Here is a 19289-nt window from a genome sequence, read left to right as displayed (position 1 = left end):
AGTGAAACAATTTTCAACATTTTAATAGTACTTGGTGTAGTTATACTATTTCCTGTGGTTGGAGGCAATGCTCAACAATTACAAGATAAGCCACTGACACACTTTTACCCCAAAGCTAAAAGAAAAATAAATGCATGTACTTTGAATACATTCAATATCTCACTGAATAAGTGACTGGCAAATGTATCAATGTAAAGCTACAATTCTAAAAAAAAAATGTAATTAGAAAAAAAAAAGCATTTTAAAATTCATGCTTTTTTTAGGTTTTAAACATGCATTTACCAACACGTATGATTATATTTTTAGACCTTATAATTATTATAATTATCTGTAATATTTTACTTGGCCTAACAAATTCTATTCACATCTTTCAATCACAGGCAGCTGTACAAGATGGGTCCTCTCTGTTCATGTGATGGTCAAAAACTGGGCTTTAATCTACACATCTATAATAAACGCATCTTTAATCTACTCTCCTTTACTCATTACATACAAATGGCAGTTAAAAATACACAATAAATGCAAACAGATAATGAAACTGTGAAAATATTTGGAACTTATTTTTAATTGCAAATGAAATGACTGCATGTGATAGACCGGTCTTGAAACACCAGATGTTGCTCTAGACTAAACGTACAGTAGATTGCTAGAAATACACCGTATATGAAGAGCCTAATATATAAACAAAGACTTCCTTTACTTATGCACACAAAAGCCACCATGGAAATTCGAGTACAGAGCAAAAGCCAGCTACTTTTGTCCGGCTAGCATTTTATTTATTTATTTATTTTGGAGAATACTTGCATATAAGCTAGAAGTAGCTTATAAACACAGTTAATTCGTAAAAACAGTAACAATCTAAGAATTATGAGTGCAAATCCATCTATTCTGTGTCTCTGAAATCCAGAGAAAACCTGTCAGTAATTCCTCTTATGTTAAATACTGTTTTTCTTCACTTGCCACTTGAGTGTGTTCATTGAGATATTTATGTCAGGAACTACATTATTAAGATTTCAGCGCTGTTTGACTGAGAATGAATGCAAATAGTGTCTTCCAAAAACTGTGGTAAAACATGATACATTTGGAGATGTTAAAAATAAATAAATAAATAAATAAAAACCTGAAGACAGTTGCTTGGAAACAACAATGCAGAGTCACGGAATGACCTGCAGCAACCAATACACCTCATTTAAAGAAATAGAAGCAGAAACTTGTATTCAATTTGTTGCAAAGCCCTTGATGCTTTAGAATTCGTTATGATTTCACAAAAGTGTTGCTTGACTCATCACGGATTTTGATCTTCATCTGTACCTGCAAAAGTTTTTGTAAAGTCAGTTGTGATTAGAATGGTTTGCAACTATTAAAAAAAAAATAATAGTAATCATGTTTATAGGGCCAAGTTAAATGACGGTGACTACAGTATGCAATATATTTAACAAGATCAGCTCGTATCCTTCTTAAATGTACTGCCATCAAGAAATATCCCAGAAAAACTTATGATGTTTGTCTGAAACAAATCTATATAAAATATATAGGTCTATAAAACACACTTAATAGATGATATGAAAAGTACAAAAAAAATAAAAAATCAGATAAAAAAAAATACCTGTTCTAACATGAACTGAAGTGGATCACCTGGTCTATCAAAAACCAGTTTCTCTGTGATGTCCTGAAATAGCACAAATGAGAAAAACACAATGCACAGTCTTGTCCTGGATGTCTCAAGCAACACAGTGTTTCATATCTGCTGCTAAAATGACATTGGTAGTTAGTCAGAGCTCTATTTAGTTTGTTTGTTTTCGTAATACTCATAAAACAATATGCAGCTCTTTATTAAATAAACCAGAATAATGCGTTATTAACACGCTACGCTTTCTCCGTTTTGAGGAACTTCTATTAGTGCTCTGAATTGTCCTTCGCCATTTTGTGCAAAGCAATTCATCACTGTCTACCATTTTCTTCGTAAGAATAAATACCAGTGGCTGCAGCTTTGTTCTTTCTCACCTGAAAGATCTGAAGAACATTGTGAGTCTCCATATAGTTAATAGCGCGCGCGTAAGGCTCCGTGAACACTGAGGAAGGGCGCGAGGTCTCCGCACTCTCGGTGATGAGCAGTTTTTCTGCTAAACCAGAATCTGCCATCGCACAAAGTTTGTGTTGCTGTAGCAGGCTGCTAAAAACCACACGTGCAAAAAGTAAGTTGCGAAGTGTACTTCTGCGAAGCATCATAGATTTAGCGTTCGCTCTGTAAGAAAGGCGCATTACCTCTGTTCGAAATAAAGACCAAACTTTGTCTTTAGCCCGTTTTGTGTGAGCATGCAGAAATGGGACTCGCATGCATCGAGAGCAGGACTGTTTGAAATGAAATGTCACACTGTAACCCCTAGCAACTGTACACAAAGGGCTCGGATGATGATGAAGAATCGCGAGGGGCCTCGACAGCCCCTGAAAAATGGAGAAAAGCGCGTTGTGCAGTCCATGCCAATTTTACGAGCTATTTTCGGGGGGGAAAAAAGAACACCTCAGAAGACCTCGGGCTAACATTTGCAATGCGCCTGACAAAGGGAAGGAGGGGCCTAAGCGCCGTTTCTAGGTTGCAAGTCGTCCTCAGCTGACACCCCGGCCTACAATGAGTGCATTCTATGTAGGGCAGACGGCGTGCGTGTCCCCCGGTGAACCTCTCGGTAAAACGCTGCTGTTCATGTCTGTAACCGAAAGGAGGAGCTCAGCGTCAAGAAAAGCGTGCAACCCAACCGGAAACCTCATTTATGAGGAATGATGTGAATGAATGGAGGAGAGGGGTTGGTACATGTGACGAAATATTTACGCGAGCCAAGCCTTATTTAGCAAAATAATATACAGAATGCGTACGCTAGAAATGGTTTGTTGTTTGTAAATATGTCTCGTTGGACTTTTGACATCACGCAATCTTAGTGGGACGCATTAAAATTACTGTTAATTAATTACTGTTCACTGCTGTAAGAAGATGGAAGTGAGAAATGAAACAAAGTAAGGGACAATATTAATAAACTCAGTCCTTGCCTGGGGAAAACCGGGGAAGCTGTGAAGCGCTGTGGCCACTGGAGAAGAAAGACCCTTAAAGCAGCAGGTAAGGAACAGGGAGAGGGAGGGTACTTATACTATTTATGTTAGGCTATTTATAAGAGTAATAGCAGTCATTCCCGTGCTATGAGCTGGAAAAAAAAACTTATACTAATAACTCAAGCGCAAGACTTTAGTCTTTGTCCATCAATAGGCTACAGATAAGGCGGCTTTGAAGAAGATACGGAAAACTTGTGAAATTACATTTAGTTGGTACAGTTCTCTCAGTCAGAACAGCCAACGTTTGTCTGAAATTAAACCATAAAGACTCGTGCTTGCCTGAAGTGACGTCTCAGGTAAAATGAGCATGTAATTCCCTGCTTGATCACGCATTTTCTAGGAAGTAGCCGAACAGTTGTCAGGCTACGAGGACTTTGTCGGTAGTTTTTGCAAGTTGTATTATTTCACGGGGTATTTGAATAATTTGCGAAGTGCTCAACGCAACACTGAACCGTGACACGAAAAGCACAATACGAGCCAGCAGAGCCGCTAGGGTCTTCCCTACGCACGAGCAAAATATCTGATACAATAACACCGCTCTAACCGTGTGTTAAGTGTCAAGTATCACCGATTAAAGGCCGTCGGCGCTACAGTAACAAATGTTCTGATGATTTCAACGTTTCAGCCGCCTAGTGTTTTCCGGGCCATTGCTAATATTTTATTGACCCCGGTAGATTTGCGCGCTAGCCTCTGCTCTCGGGATATCTGAGACGGAGCCGAATTGTTGCGTATGTCGCTGTTTTGCGCGGACAAATTCTGAGCGAAGCTGTGGAGTTTTGTAGTAGGGAGTGTGTCTGGCGCTTTACCGGGTCCGTTATTTGTCATCATTAAATGGGGATACGCAGCAATTTTAGCCCTCGCTCCAAGTACGCGGAGAAGCTGAAATGCCGTTTTAGTTACAAAAGATAAATGGCCATCTGTTCCGTATTCTAATGCCTGTACTACTTATGAATGACCTCATTTTGACTCCGTGTTGTGAAGTGCCAGCTTGTTGCCTGTAACGCACGCGTTACAAGCAAACAATAAATCACTCGGCCATTTTAACACACACACACACACACCAAAAAACTTAATATGGCAAAACACAGAGGAGCTCGTCTTCAGTTTTTGGATGCAACGCTGATTGCATTGTTATCTGAAGCACGAGACGGCGGGCGTGAGAGCCATGGCATTGGCCCGTAGTGGAAAAAAACATTTTCATTAATTTATCATATGCACTCTGTTTCCCGACGCTGTATTATAAAATGTCTGTCTTATATGTTCTGTTTATTTATAGAAAACGGCATGGAAAGGATGTCATTTATGTGGGGAGATTCTATTCGATGTTGGCTACTTTTATTATTGGGGTGTTTTATCTGAACGAATGAGCTGAATGAAGGAAAACCTTGTTATTTTACGATATAGCCTAAGCGAAATGCAGTTATCATATTTTATTTAGCAGTGTGCATGTTTGTTAGAGTTTTTTTTTTTTTTTTTTTTGTGGATTTGCTGGCCGCTCTCAGACGCTTCGGCCTTGGAAGTCTGACTTATTGATACAAAATCAATAGCCAAATTGCCGATTTTTGTTTTAAGTGACGTGCTGGCGTATACAAGCATATTATTGGGCTCTTATGAAGTAAGATGATTTTAGGATTTGGTAGCTCTCAGTCATGACCTCTGTTCTGTTAACCCTGTGCGCTGCGAGCCAGTCTCCTAAAGCTGTGGATGTCTGAATAAACACCTCTTGTCTTTAGCCTAGGCTACTTCAATCCCCGTTAAATGTAGTTTCACGATGAAAACTTCAGTCTCTCCCTTTGCATTTCTTTGTGTTTCAGACACTTTGCACGTGCCTATAAGGATAAGATGTGTGGGCTAGGCATGCATTAGCGTAAGGCAGTCTTACTATAAACCATCGTAAAATATTATAGCATTCTCCAGTTATTTTTTAACTTATAGCCTAGGCTATGCCAGAAACAATATGTTCAGTGTTTTTATTTTTTCACTGCACTTTTATTTTTTTAGCTGATTTCCGGACTATTTTTCATAGAACTGTTTTATAAAATTCTTCGTGGGTCTGCAAGTACGTTAACGTCGAGTAAATGAACTCTTTCTATATTTATGGCAAATAGTTTTCATTTTAGTCAGCACATTTAATTGAAATACAAGTTATATATTAGTTTGTGAATCAAGCATTTTCTCCACATGTAGCTGCACGACTGTTACATTTTAACACGTTCTTCCTTATTCTTGTGCACCTGTTTAATTCCATTTAAATCTGTTTTTAGTCGCGTGCTGTAGCCTATGTGTATCTATTAAAAACGTGTGTAGTTTTATGGCTGATTTGGACAGTAGCTAGAATCGGGAGGAGGGCCTTTGCTGCATGTTCTACCGACTTTAAAGTGGCTTTATATGTGAACAAGTCCTTGAGATGTATGTTTCACGTTAGTTTACGACTGAGTACACCAAAACCGAAAACACACTTTTTAATTTTCCTTGAATGTGTTGCAAATACACGTTCTGGAAGTCACAGCAGTCGCACTGTTTCTCTGCCCGTATGTCCTGCAGTTTACTAAACGAGATCTTTCTGCTTGCTTGTGAGTAATGGGGTTAGCTTTAGCTAGTTATGTGATGCTTAGAAATATGTGAGACTTGTGTCTGTAAGTTTTTAAGACGTTATGTAGGCTACCTGGACGTACCTGTGAGAGCTGGTCATTCTTGAGTGGATTTATGCTTCTTTTTTAAAGTATTGAGGTACTACATTAAAGTATTGTTAGTTAGTGATATCATATAAACAGTAGGCTAACTAAGAGAACTCTAGAACAAACATGTATTGTTTCTGAAAGAGCTTTTCCCAACATTAATATTAAGCCTGTATTTTTATGACTTAACTTTTTTCTTTTTTTAATTTATTTGTTTTTGCACTAAAGAGTGATGTGTTTATTGATCTGATTGTTGCTTATATAATGATCAGCTCATTGAGTTATTATTGTAGCAGTTAAGAGGTTGTGATCATAATATGTTTGACTTCAAACACTTTTTTTGTTTTGTTACATTCATGCTCCATGACCTTTGAATATTGTTTGTGGATGTTTAATGATACAGCAAAGTGGTTTTTAATTTCTGTGCATGAATATTATTTTTATTTTTTTGCTTGTGATAGATGCGGTATATTAATTCATATAGACTTTGGGATAGTGGCAGCTTCTATAATATTAGTTATTATAATATTCCTATTCTTAATGTTTACTAAAGTTTTTTTTTTTAATGTTAAAGATATTCTTTTGTCTATTTTTGGTGAGATGGAAATGATAAATGCAACCAAAGGACAACAAATAAATCATGATCTTAGGAATATTGGGATTGGTGGCTCAAAAGGTTTATTGTGTGCTGTTTATTTTGGAAACATCAAACCCTCATAGTGCTTCGAACGTAATGCTCACATGCCACTGACAGAGACTTTTAAAGAGTTTGTCAGTTGGTTCGCAATTGATTATTCGACCGAATGAAAAATGCTAAATTACAATTAAACAAGGTTTATAGTATTGTTCACTGTTATGCTGTTAGCTTTACCGTCAGAGGTAACTAAGTCAGATTACAAGGTTATCTTAACCATCTCACCCGTTTGGATGGTGACCTTCACTAAAGTAATTAATTGTCAAGGTCAGAGTCAGTTAATTCCTCTTTAAGGAATCTTATGATCAGACAATGGCATTTATTTCAGTGCAACACATGTTGTATTCTGATGAATACACGAGAAAATAAACACACATTGTCCTAGATAGAGAACTGACGCCAGCTATACATTATAAAAACCTGTGTATACGTATATAATTCTCGATATGAGTATTGAACAACATGCAGTGCAAGGGTGAATGTGCATGGAGTTTGAGGCAAACACTGGCAGGAACTGAAAACATTACATTTTGATACCTCAGCTCACATAAATTTCCCAATACCTATTCTTATGGAATGTAGTATTGACAGTAGGGGAGGGTATTAATATTTTATGTATTATAGGCATTTGACCTTTTGGCTTTGCTTTCTTTATGATGTAGTTGCAACACCTACATTTCAGCCTGACATGTGCTGTGATATTTCATGTCATAACAATTATCAGTTTGATTATTCCGATTTTTATTGCTTGGCATCTTGCATCTGGAGGCCTTCACATGGTTTGAGGAAATCCTTGACCCATAGGATGGTCAACAGCACTCCCTCCTGAGTTGATATTGTGTTACCTATTATTTGTACACAGTGTAGATTCTGAGGTTGTAATTATGCGAACATGCATGACAACAGAAATCTTTATTTACTCTGATGTTCTGGGCCTAACCAGTAGGAGGAGTCATTTTACTTTAGGGCTGTTTATATTGGTTTCCCTTGATTCTCCAAAACGGATTACACTCTTTACTGGTAACATGTAAATATGGCAAAATGGCATTAATATGTAACTTTAAAAAAAACGAAAACTAAAACTCTAAAACTAAATGTCAGAACATCAAAGAGCTAACACAATTCCAGATTGAGTTGAGAATTACGGCTTATTATGGCTCATCCATTCAAATATTGTAACTCATCGTAAGATTTTTAGTTTGATGATGTTTCTCTTACGTAGAAGAATAATTTGCATCAAAACTCATGACGTAGCTTGAGTGGAAACCATAGTAACAATGGTCAGACACAGACGCAGGCAATTCGTTCACACTTTGATTTTCTCTGCTTTCTTTCAAGGGTCTACAACAATAAAAATATATGACTCCTCTATTCGGCCATTTTACAAAAATACATACGTAAAGTGTATTAATATTTTAGTTTGCTTACATGTATAATGTAAAAACGGCCTGAATTTGTTAAAGATATGCAATATCCCATGAAGACAGAAAATGCTAAACTTGAGAAAGCATTTAGAATTGGATTGTAATTGGGCTGTGAAGTATTTTTTTTTTTTTTTTTTTGCTTTTAGTAAATGCTCGCAATGTAATTACTTGACAGTTTAATCTGAGAGGTCTATCAGAATTAGTGAGCTATCCACTTTTCTTAATTGAGCTGAACATTCCCTTACCCTTAGGCTCTATCTTAGAGGAATAAATTCTATTCTTTTTTATTGAAGATGAGGTTAGTCTTGATGAGTGATTTCCTAGTTTTCACGCTATTTTTTAAGAATGTGGTTGGACTCACTAGATCTTTGATTCATGTCATAATTCTCTGTGTGTGTGAGTGTGTGTGTGCGTGTGCGTGTGCGTGTGCGTGTGCGTGTGCGTGTGCGTGTGCGTGTGCGTGTGCGTGTGCGTGTGCGTGTGCGTGTGCGTGTGCGTGTGCGTGTGCGTGTGCGTGTGCGTGTGCGTGTGCGTGTGCGTGTGCGTGTGCGTGTGCGTGTGCGTGTGCGTGTGCGTGTGCGTGTGCGTGTGCGTGTGCGTGTGCGTGTGCGTGTGCGTGTGCGTGTGCGTGTGCGTGTGCGTGTGCGTGTGCGTGTGCGTGTGCGTGTGCGTGTGCGTGTGCGTGTGCGTGTGCGTGTGCGTGTGCGTGTGCGTGTGCGTGTGCGTGTGCGTGTGCGTGTGCGTGTGCGTGTGCGTGTGCGTGTGCGTGTGCGTGTGCGTGTGCGTGTGCGTGTGCGTGTGCGTGTGTGTGTGCGTGTGTGAGTGTGTGTGAGAGTGTGTGTATGAGTGTGTGTGTGTTTTTTGCTGAACACAGCAGCTTGCAGGTTTAAAAGGGAATTCTTAATATAGGCCTGGACTGCATGTTAGATCCAGGTCAAAGTTGAGACCGCTTTGTCTTTCGTACAAGTGTAATTGTGTTCCCTTGATCGGCAGCTGCTACAGTGACGGAGACGTCCTCGTGTTCTCTAGCTTGCTCTCCCGATCTGCTCCCAATGATGCATTTTTTCCCAGTTGTACTGTGAACCGTACACCGTTCACCTCAGATGACCCGAACGAGGCAGGCTCTCATTCACACCCACATGCATCAGGAAAACCAGTTTTAGGCAGCGAGGTTTAGACCTCACCTGGCAGACTAGTAACACTAACCTCAGAACGAAGAGTTGCTTTGGTACAATGGGGATTTTCCACACCGAGCGTGCCAGCAACTCTTTCCCGCCCTTTTGCATACATAATTGTCAGTCATGTGTTGCAGCATTAACTTGGTGAATCTTTTTCTCCCTTTTTCGCTCCTAAAGTTTGCTGTGAAACGAGTAAGAATGCATTTTCCGTATGACTTTGTCACAACATAAACATTTTAGTTTTTAGCTGCACGCTTTCCCAAGGTCTGTCCATAGCAAACATAGAGTTTGTTTTTGTACTTCAGTGCATGCAAATAAAAGCCTTCTTGTGCTTTTCTTTTATATTTCAGTTGGTACGGCATGCACATCGCCAGGATCTTTTCAGCGTGTCTCTTTAAATGCATAAACGAGTACACAGGCATTTCACTGATGTGAAAAATGTATCTTGGATTCTAATAGGGAAGTTGTGTGTTTGCCAAGGTGCTTTCGTGTCCTCAGCTAACCCCGGCGCTCATATGGTTTTCTACAAGTCTTAGTGAGATCACAGCCATTTCTGAAGGAAAATATCTGGAAATGGTTTGTAAAAGAGAGATGAAAAAATAAAACGGAGGTAGTCAAAGAGTTTTGGCCAAGTTTGCTTCTTATTTATTTACAACCGGGCTGTATAAAACGGGCCTGACGAAGGCAAGGGAGGGATCTGCTTTGGAGCACAGCAGAGCACTCAGAGATATGATGCCCTCCATTTTGGAGAAAAGGGCAGCTCCAAACGCGTTCACCGCTCCAATAGGAGAAGTATTAGCAGACGGATAGGCTAACAGAAACGAGGAATCGAGTAAAGTCTGTTTAACACTCCACATTGCTAACAAGTCTTTATTGTTCCTGGCAAGGACTAGTTTTTGAAGGCGACCGGTGGTGTGCTGCACAAAACACTGGAGGATCTGGTGGGACAAATATATAATGTATCATGTTTCTGGGAAGACAACAACTGTCATCGAATGCATGCACACACACACACACACACACACACACACACACACACAGAGGAGTGTTAGCAATGCTTAATTTGCTCCAGAAATATAAAGCTTAAAAAATAATGCATAGATTTTTAAATCATGTAGGATTCCAGCTGCTAAAAAGCAGCTTCAAGAACTACAATATGTTGACTCGTCATGGTAAAGGTCATGATTGTGTGTCTTTATGTAAATATTTTAGAGGCATATTCTTTCCCGTGTGTGTGTCTGTGTGTGTGTGTGTGTGTGTGTGTGATTGTGTGTGCGTGTGATTGTGTGTGTGTGTGATTGTGTGTGTGTGTGCGTGTGTGTGTGTTGCTATAGTTTGAGGACATTGGTCTGTGACTTGTGTCTGGTTCAGAGGGGAGGGAACAAGCCTCATGTTATTGCAGTGTGTTGTTTATCCTACTCTGTATTATGTGGCCATTTTGGAAAGATCACTTGACGTTTTAATGGGTATGTATGAACTGGGCCAGCTTAAAGCGGACAGCTGCAGAACTGAGGAAAGGTTTTGAATGTTTTGAAGTAGGAATGGCCTTGAAAACTGTGTGCATAGGTGTACATACTTGTTGCCAGGACGGCTTTTGTTGCCAAGGCAATTTGGCAGAGGGACAAGTGGTCATCTAACAACATTTTTGAGATTTTTTAATCTACAATTTCCTCACTAACTGGCAGAAGCAGAGAATATGGAATCATATTTTTACACTATGAATCATTTTGTAGTTCAGTTGCTGCCAATATTATTGCTAATTTTGCCAACTGTAATTCTACAGCATTATATATTTTTAACCACCCAGAGAAATGCTTGGTATACTGTGTGTACTACTGTAAATGGATGGGGTTTTTTTTCCGATTATGTTAGGCGTGCGTACCTGTGTCCAGGACAGTTGTTTTTACTAAGGCAATTTGACAGAGGGACAAGAGTTGGAAGTGTGACTGAATTGTTTTCTAGCCAGTCAAACACAATCTGTAATCTACAAAAAGCAGAGAACAAAGAATGATATTTATATTACCTGCTATGAGTCATTTTGTTGGGTAGTTACCATTTTGATTAGGACTGCAACAATGAATTGATTGTAATTGATAGTAGCAGGGGTCACAGAGCAAGATACGGCAGGAAAAAGTGAGCAAAACAAGTATGAGAGAAATCTACAATATTTTTTTTAAAGAAGTTTGCTGTGTGTGTGTGTGTGTGTGAGAGAGAGTGAATGTGTGTGTGTGTGTGTGTGTGAGTGAGTGAGTGAATGTGTGTGTGTGTGTGTGTGTTAGTTTGTGTGTGAGTGAATATGTATATGTTTATGTTTATGTGTGTGTGTGTGTGTGTGTTAGTTTGTGTGTAAGTGAATATGTATATGTTTATGTTTATGTTTATGTGTGTGTGATTATTGTGATTATTATAACATGTTACTATTTTCAGAGAAGTGAATGTGTGTGCAGGGCATTCTCTATCGTACCACCATTTAACACTTCGTTTGTTATCTTATTTGTTATTTATTGTTTTCTTTAGTCTTTTGTTTTTTAACTTTTATCTTTATATTGTATAAAATGTGTACCATACATTTTATAGTCTTCGTTGCACATTATTTGACGATTATTGGGCTAGATGTGGATGTGGTATAGCATATGTTTTAAATATCACCAGAATACCCGCTTATCAAAATAGCAGCTGATATTAGTGATTGTAATTCTATAGAATTGTATTATTTAAGAACCTGCACGGTGAGGTTATTTTTAATTAATTTAAGCATACGATTGTATTGTTTCCTACGCTTTAGGTGCGTGTAGCTCGTTCAGTAGGTGCTTTCACACATACTGCCTTTTATGTCAAATTATTGACATTTTACAGTTTAGCGATCATGTGTGATCATTACTGGTAAAAGACAAGCTGTAACATTACAGCTGTGAAATTACTGTTCTGATGCTTGTGTGAACAAAGCCGTACAGTTCCTGGTGTGGCATGCACGAAGTGAGGACGCGCCGACATGAGAAGTCTGCTTTGAGCCATTCATAAAGTTTGGACAGAGATGACGCAAGTACTGTGTGCTGTTTTCAGTAACGCCTGTCACTTGGAAGTGAAAAAATTGTGGAAAAAAAGCACACTTGTCCAGGTGAACGAAGAAAACGGCACAGTGTTTAAATGTAATTTTCGATGATTGAAATCACAGATTTTACCGGTGTGAATAGTATCTTTATGGTAAAAAGCCGTTACTTATGTGAACAGCAGATGTGGTACATTTATGGGAAACAAAATGCAGTCCAGCAGTTTAGCAGGTTAGTTGTGTGAAAGCATCTAATGATAAATTGTCCAAGAGTGTCCAATATAAAGAAATGAAAAACAAATCCTTCCTGACCTTGACACACAGTCACGAGGGGGCCGCTCACTGATATCTTCTCCTGTTTTATGTAGTTTTTTCATGTTTGTTGTACCTCATGACATTGTTGTTCACACTGCATAAATGTATTACTTTTGACTTTCTTTCAAATATTTATAAAATTTTACCAAAAGTGATTCACTTCTATGTTCTATCTATAACATATGCTTAACAACTACTTAATAATAATTTACTCTCAAAAATTTTATTATTTTCAGTGAGGCTTTTTTTTTTTTTTTACTGTGACATCAGGACGTTTTACTTCATGCCCCCCCAAAAAAATATCAAAATGAATTTTAATTAAGAAATTAAGAACATGTTCATCATAGAAGATGGCTTGAAAATCACTCCATTCAGGTCATCGTACTGTATGTATGAATGCAATTTTTTATGTATTTTCGTATAAATTAATAGCTCCGGAGAAAATAATTGAATAAAAAAAGAATAAAAAGAAAATAAGAACCATTTGCATTATAACCAGATAACCAGTTTGCATATATATTACTTATCATATTAATTATGAAAATAATTGTTTTTTGCAACCTTGTTTTAACACTCTCCATGCTGCTATTTATAATGGTGCTTATAATTCTATATAATTATTTTTCATAAGCACTTGGGAAAAAGAACGCTGTGCACTAACGTGTGAAGTTATACAAGCAGCACTTTTCTGGAAGGCATTTATAATATTTTTAATTCAATTTAATGAATACTTTTGTGTTTTTTCAAGTTCGTCTGCCAATACGGTCCTCATTATTGACACGTTTGAAAAACATTGGGTGTTTTATTGAATTAGAAAAGCATCTTTTGCAAAACTTTCTCTCTGTATTCATTTGGATTTTCCAGTGTATGCTCCCTGAAATAATAATGTGCCGTGTGATGACCCCCCATCAAAAGGACTGTTCAGAATTTTTTTTAATTCACACTTGAATTAAGTCACATCCTCATTTTCATTGATAAGGTGAAAAGCATTAATGAGATTTTGGCTGAGTTTCTGTGTGAGTCTTGTGAAATGGTTGGCCGTTTTAACATGTTGCAATTGAAACATGGTTATTAATCTGACGACGTTAGGTTTTTAAAGGCCTTATATTTTGACACTGGAGATTTGGCAGACTGGGGATACTTTACTGGAAAAAACAATACCATTGTTCAACAAAGAAAGAAAAAAAATTAGTATGTTATCATTATTTCTGAAAGGCTGTGTTACATTCAAGAGTAGTCTAGAACAAAGCCTAAATGGTTAGCATTATTTTCCCTACCTGTATAGCCTAGGTGACATCAGACGGAAAATAACGTCATTTTAAAGGCAGAGCAGGTTTTGATAAATTATTACGAAGACAACATTTTTGCACTGATTGTTCAGAAAACACCAGGAATGTCTATTGAGTCAATTTTGATCGCATGTTTGTGTGATGTTATTAATTAGGCGATTTACCTCATTTGGATCACCATACGCTGATTAGAAAATATTGATTGCTGTTGTTACAATAGGTCTGTAATGACATCCAGAAGACTGAGCCCAGCTTTGGTGAACCCCGCTGAATTCAGAGTTCATTTTTATAGGTTGAAGTGTGTTTGCTTTGACTATACAATACACAACAGCCACACAACTAAAAGCAAGGCGTAATGTTTCATCTAAACTAGGGCTGTCACTAACGATTATTTTGATAATTGAGCAATCAGTCGATTATTCTGATGAGTAATCGAGTAATTGTTTTTCTTTTCTTGTGGTAATAAAAAAAGACCTAAGCGAACAGTAGATTTTAAAATGACTGAAGAGGTGCATTAAAATGGGAAAATATGCATAATGACTAATATAAATTAACATAGGGATTTACACTTTAATGAAGGGGGCAAATGGTATGGAATTTGTTATTTCCCAAGTGTGTGATGCTTGAGATATTTATTCAAATTGATGTTTTCAAGTGTATTTAATGTGTTATTTGGAAAATATGTGTCATATTTCAAAGCAAGCAAAATCTCTAGATCCCAATATCGCTAATATGTAAGAAGGACCTTTTGAATCAATTGCATGATATAGTTTACAAAAAAATGGGAACATTATGGACAACATCAGCACAATTGAATATATGAGCTTGCATGTTTGTGGATTTTCAATAGGCTATAATAAATTTGTGCACGTAATTCTCATATATACAGAGTATAATGTGAGTCTCGTTTGAAAGGAGGCACAGTAAACATCACAGAAAAACAGAGCTATGTGATCTATGTTCATGCTCTGGTGTTGATATTTCAAATAAAGCAAAATAAATGCACTGTTGATTCAAAACCTACACTAGTAGGTCCTTCAGAGACTCTATGGGTGGTAATCATATGGGTGTATGTCTATAAGCTGCTAATATGTGTTTATGGCATTTGATTGAATACCAGTACGTGGTAAGCCAATTAGCAGTAATATGCACAAAAGCAGGATAAATGTGATTGTTAATATGCGGTGACTCAGAAGTGCCATTTACCGTTTGTGATATTCATAAACACAAATGTCAATGAACAAATAAACCTAAAAGATAAAAATAAAAACCATCCGTACTGTGTTTTAGCAAATCGATTGTAAAAATCAAGAAGTATCCCAGACCAAAGCTTAAAGTCGAACGGTAAACTATATTATAAAACAGCGGAGTAGGACTGATTTGACATCTAAACAAGAACAAGAGTTTCAGATAAAGCAGGAGCAGGCATAACTTTATGATTAGATGGCAAAAGGCCATAAACATGCAATTTATGCTTCTCTCCGGAAGACTTTCTTGGCACTTTGCCTAAAGAGCGCGGGGTCGTTTCAGGTCAGGCCTGGCGTGTTGTTGTAAAGGAAGTGCATGGCATTCGACTCACTGTATTTCACTTCCTTGTTTTTCACGTGCCGGAATCACATTTGAGAAATCAGACTCTGAGAAGACAGCAAAGCAGTGGAGGATTGAAGAGTATGGTTCTCATGTAAATCAGCAAACATATTTTATGCATTTAAAATGCACAAAGAGTCGCTCACTGGGGATCAGTCTGAACAGGTCAGGATGTTTAACATGGGTTGTTGTTTTTTTCCCCGCATTCGTTCGTGGCATTATTTGTGTGCTTTAGAAACGAGTGGATATTCTTGTTTTATGTAGGAATTCTGCTTCTCACGTTTTGCATTTGAATGCTTTAAATACTTGGTGTAAAAGCAAACGACTTTCTCTGCAAACAATCACAAACTCTTTTATTTATTTATTTATTTTTTGCTACATTAATGTGCATCCTGTACTCAATTTGTGCATTTGTTGCCCGTTAAAAGGGTTCCCAAAAGCAGTTGCTCTACATTTAGTGAAGCCGTCTATTCAACTCGAAATGAACGCTTGCTAAATAAATGAATAAATAATGAATGATGAATGCCGTCAGGAGGACGGCACATATTTTGCCATCTCATTCAGCGACCGGTAACAGTCCGTTGTTTTAGCTTGCTAAGGAATGTTTGTATTGTACAAAATCATGACCAAAAATAGACAAAAGAAAAGACAAAAGTGATATTTTATTCATTAGGACTGCCTGTCTTTGTGTATTCTCATGGAGTCTGGTCTGCATTTAAATGCTAACATAATTTACTCCTCTAACCTAAGGCAGAGTTTACCATCACCTCGACAGAGAGTGTGTGTGAGAGAGTGTGTGTGTGTGTGTGTGTGTGTGAGTGTGTGTGTGTGTGTGTGTGTGTGTGAGAGTGTGTGTGTGTGTGTGTGTGTGTGAGAGTGTGTGTGTGTGTGTGTTGATTTCAGATTGACTAAGTAACATGGGGAGCCTTTTCAAAATGTAGAGACAATTCTCTGCCTGTTGTTGGGATATAAATCTTTCTCTTGATTTAAATGTCACGTCTTCTTAACAATAAATATAAAAAATGATACAAAACAGTATTTCTTAATGTATGTAGTTATTATTTTCCACAAATGGCAACAGCATTTTGCTGCATGTTTCGGTGTGTAGGTGTTTTTAATGCAAACCTGACTGTAGGGTTCACGCAATTGAACCAAACGTAATTAAATCCTGAGATTGATTGATCATTTAGTTATTCTTTCATCAAGGATGTTTTGATGGCATACTATCATCTAATTTATAAATTGCAAGTAAGTTGAGTTTTACAGGGCTGTTTAGTGATACGAGCAGGGGTGGATTTAACCATTAAGCGAGATAAGCGGCCGCTTAGGGCCCCTGGGATTCAGGGGGCCCCATCTGATATTGGCGAAACATATCTGGCAAACGCTCTAGTGTGTTTTTGTGTTCTGGAGAGCGTCAAATGTTCAGTCAATGCTCAAAACGCTGAGTTTTTGTCCAGTGCTGAGTTCTGCAAGCTCGTGAATCCTCTCATTATAACAACGTGTAGATACGATGTAAATAAGAGATTGATTGTGCGGTGCAGAGAGATGCATTGATTAACGGGACGTCGTGAGATCGCGATGAACTGAAGTGCTTTTAGACAGTTTTTAGTGATTATAGAGGGAGCGCACTTTCTAGGCTGACTGTCTCAGAACGGATATATTAACCTCAGAGAAAGAAAGTTTTGTGTTTCGTGTCAGGATTTTATTTGTCTTGATGTTTCGAAATGACTCGGCGCGAACTGCTGCTAATGCAATGACTGGAGACTTTCGCTTGATAATAGATTACATTTTCGATTTTTTTCTCGGCAAACCCCTTAAGAACACTTGGAATACGGAACGAGTTGCATGGGATAATTTTATGACATTTGAAGCCTTTTTGTAAAAATATTGAAATTAAAATAATTTTTTTAATATAATGTCTTCTTTTGTGAAAAAAAAATAAGGTAGCCTAATACGGCTTTAAAACAGCATTAGGTTGACTAATTATCTACTTAAGTTGTGAAGAGGTAAATAAACTTTAAACTATGAGAGAGCGAGAGCGAGCAAAATAAGGGTTAGGCCTAAAAGAGCACATAGTTATTGTGTTGGGGCCCCATACCTGAAATTTGCTTGGGGCCCCCAAATCACTAAGTTCGCCCCTGGATACCAGTATCAGAAAAAAATGTGCATCAATTCTACAACATCTTGTCACCGGGAAAATGCCTTTAAAGGAACACCTTTGTACCTTATTTACCCCTAAAAAGAGCATATTAGTACCCTATAGTAGTGTTTACCCTTAAGGAACTGCTATGCACCTTTTGGGGGTAAATAAGGTACAAAGATGTGCCTTTAAGGGAATTTTCCCGGTGACAAGATGTTGTAGCCCTGAAGGGACAATTTCTGCAAATTTTTTTCTGAGAGTGTACTGTTGACTTGACTAATGGTATGAATGGAGAATGAATGAGAAGACTGGTTGAAATAGTGTTCATGGTTATCTGGTTGGTTTGGCTTGCAGGTGTTTGCATCAACCCTGTCAAGCAAGCAGTGTCTGAACTCTATGGTTTTTCAAAGGCAAATGCTGATAACTAGAGAGCAGGGAGGATGATGTGACCAGTATGACGCCCTTATTTACACTCCAAATGAGCTCCAGCGAGCTGTTTATTAATAGTTAGTACGGTATTAAGTTTAAGTATTGAGTAGGATTAGGGTTGTAGAATATGCAGAATATGTGCTTTATAAGTACTAATAACCAGCCAATATGTTAATAATATGAATGCTGATAAGCAACAGTGAGAATTGTTCCCTAAACTAAAGAGTTACCATTGAACTGATCAGTCTGATAATAATGAGTGTGTTTGATTTCTGCATTCAGTGGCTTTCGTTCGAGATAAAACAAAGCATTTCGGAAAATATGCACCTCAGAGTTGCATGTGGTGCATGTGTGAAGTAAGGACGTTTTGTCATTTTGACCTTGGCTAAAACCTACGAGCAAGGGAAAGTATGTCACACCGAGTATCAGTGATTCATTGGGTCTGAATTATTCTTGTCCACAAGTGCTGCCAAAATCTACACAAGACAGACACTGTCAGTTTCGCTTCTTGCCTCGTTCCTTTCCTGCTTCCTCTAAGTTATGTTTTGTGGTTTTTAGAGATATTTTCACTGAGAGCGATATGATGTTAGACCGTGTGTGTTGCCGGCTATTAACACCTACAAACAAACAGCATGGACACCGCGACATCAAAAAGCACTTAGTATTTCAATAAGGAAAGCAGGTCAACGTTGCATTCGGCAGCATTAATATATTTATGTAGGTTTTTTTTACGAATATAGTTTGGTAGCGTTAAAAATAAATTCTCGGCACCACCTCTCTCTCTCTCTCTCTCTCTCGCGCTCTTATTGTTTCTGCTGTGTGCCATTAAAGAGCAGGCTCAGATGCAAAGGACAATGTGTGAATGCCGAGCATTGTAAGTCACATTTGCATATTTGAGATTTATATTATTCAGATGCTTGACATCCTTTCCCAGAAACACCCCCCCTCCCTCCTTGTCTCTGCCCGACTCCCCACCCTCACCTTTTTCTTGCCTCCCTCTCTGTCTTTTGTTTTCCCCCCATGCCTGATAAAAATGATTTCCAGTCACCACACGGCATGCTTTATGAGATGGCCGCCTCATTAAAAAGCGTCTCTGATTAACCTGAATTTCAGCTGCTTTCTTACTTTTCCTCTCTGCCTGTTATTATTCTTTCCTTTCGCCTCAGTCGCCCTGTGCTCTTTGTCACTGCAGCAGGGCACGGCCGTCTGAGCGTCTTCCAGACAAACTGACCTCTAGGGACGTATTGACAGTTTGTGTTACTGAGTGACAGACGTATAGAGCCACATGGAGCACACGGGAAAATTTGTTTTCCCGTAGTCTCCCGCCAGTCTTTTTTGTTTTGTTTTTTTGTCGTAAAACTCCCTTCTAAGATTAGAGATTTTTGGGAGAGGGAAAACAAGGGT

General features: G+C 38.2%; 1 protein-coding gene across 1 annotated transcript in view; it reads left to right on the top strand.

Moving 5' to 3' along the window:
• The first annotated feature begins 2986 nt into the window (after positions 1-2986).
• Positions 2987-19289, top strand: part of zbtb20 (zinc finger and BTB domain containing 20) — a 47017-nt gene continuing 30714 nt past the window's right edge. Inside the window, exon 1 of the mRNA XM_016568177.1 lies at positions 2987-3109. The gene's annotated coding sequence lies outside the window, so the exon portion shown is untranslated. The remainder of the gene's footprint in view (positions 3110-19289) is intronic.

The sequence above is a fragment of the Sinocyclocheilus rhinocerous genome, unplaced genomic scaffold (genome assembly GCF_001515625.1).
Source record: "Sinocyclocheilus rhinocerous isolate Xijiao unplaced genomic scaffold, SAMN03320098_v1.1 scaffold1915, whole genome shotgun sequence".
Lineage (NCBI taxonomy): Eukaryota > Metazoa > Chordata > Actinopteri > Cypriniformes > Cyprinidae > Sinocyclocheilus > Sinocyclocheilus rhinocerous.
This window is presented reverse-complemented; position numbering and strand designations above follow the sequence as displayed.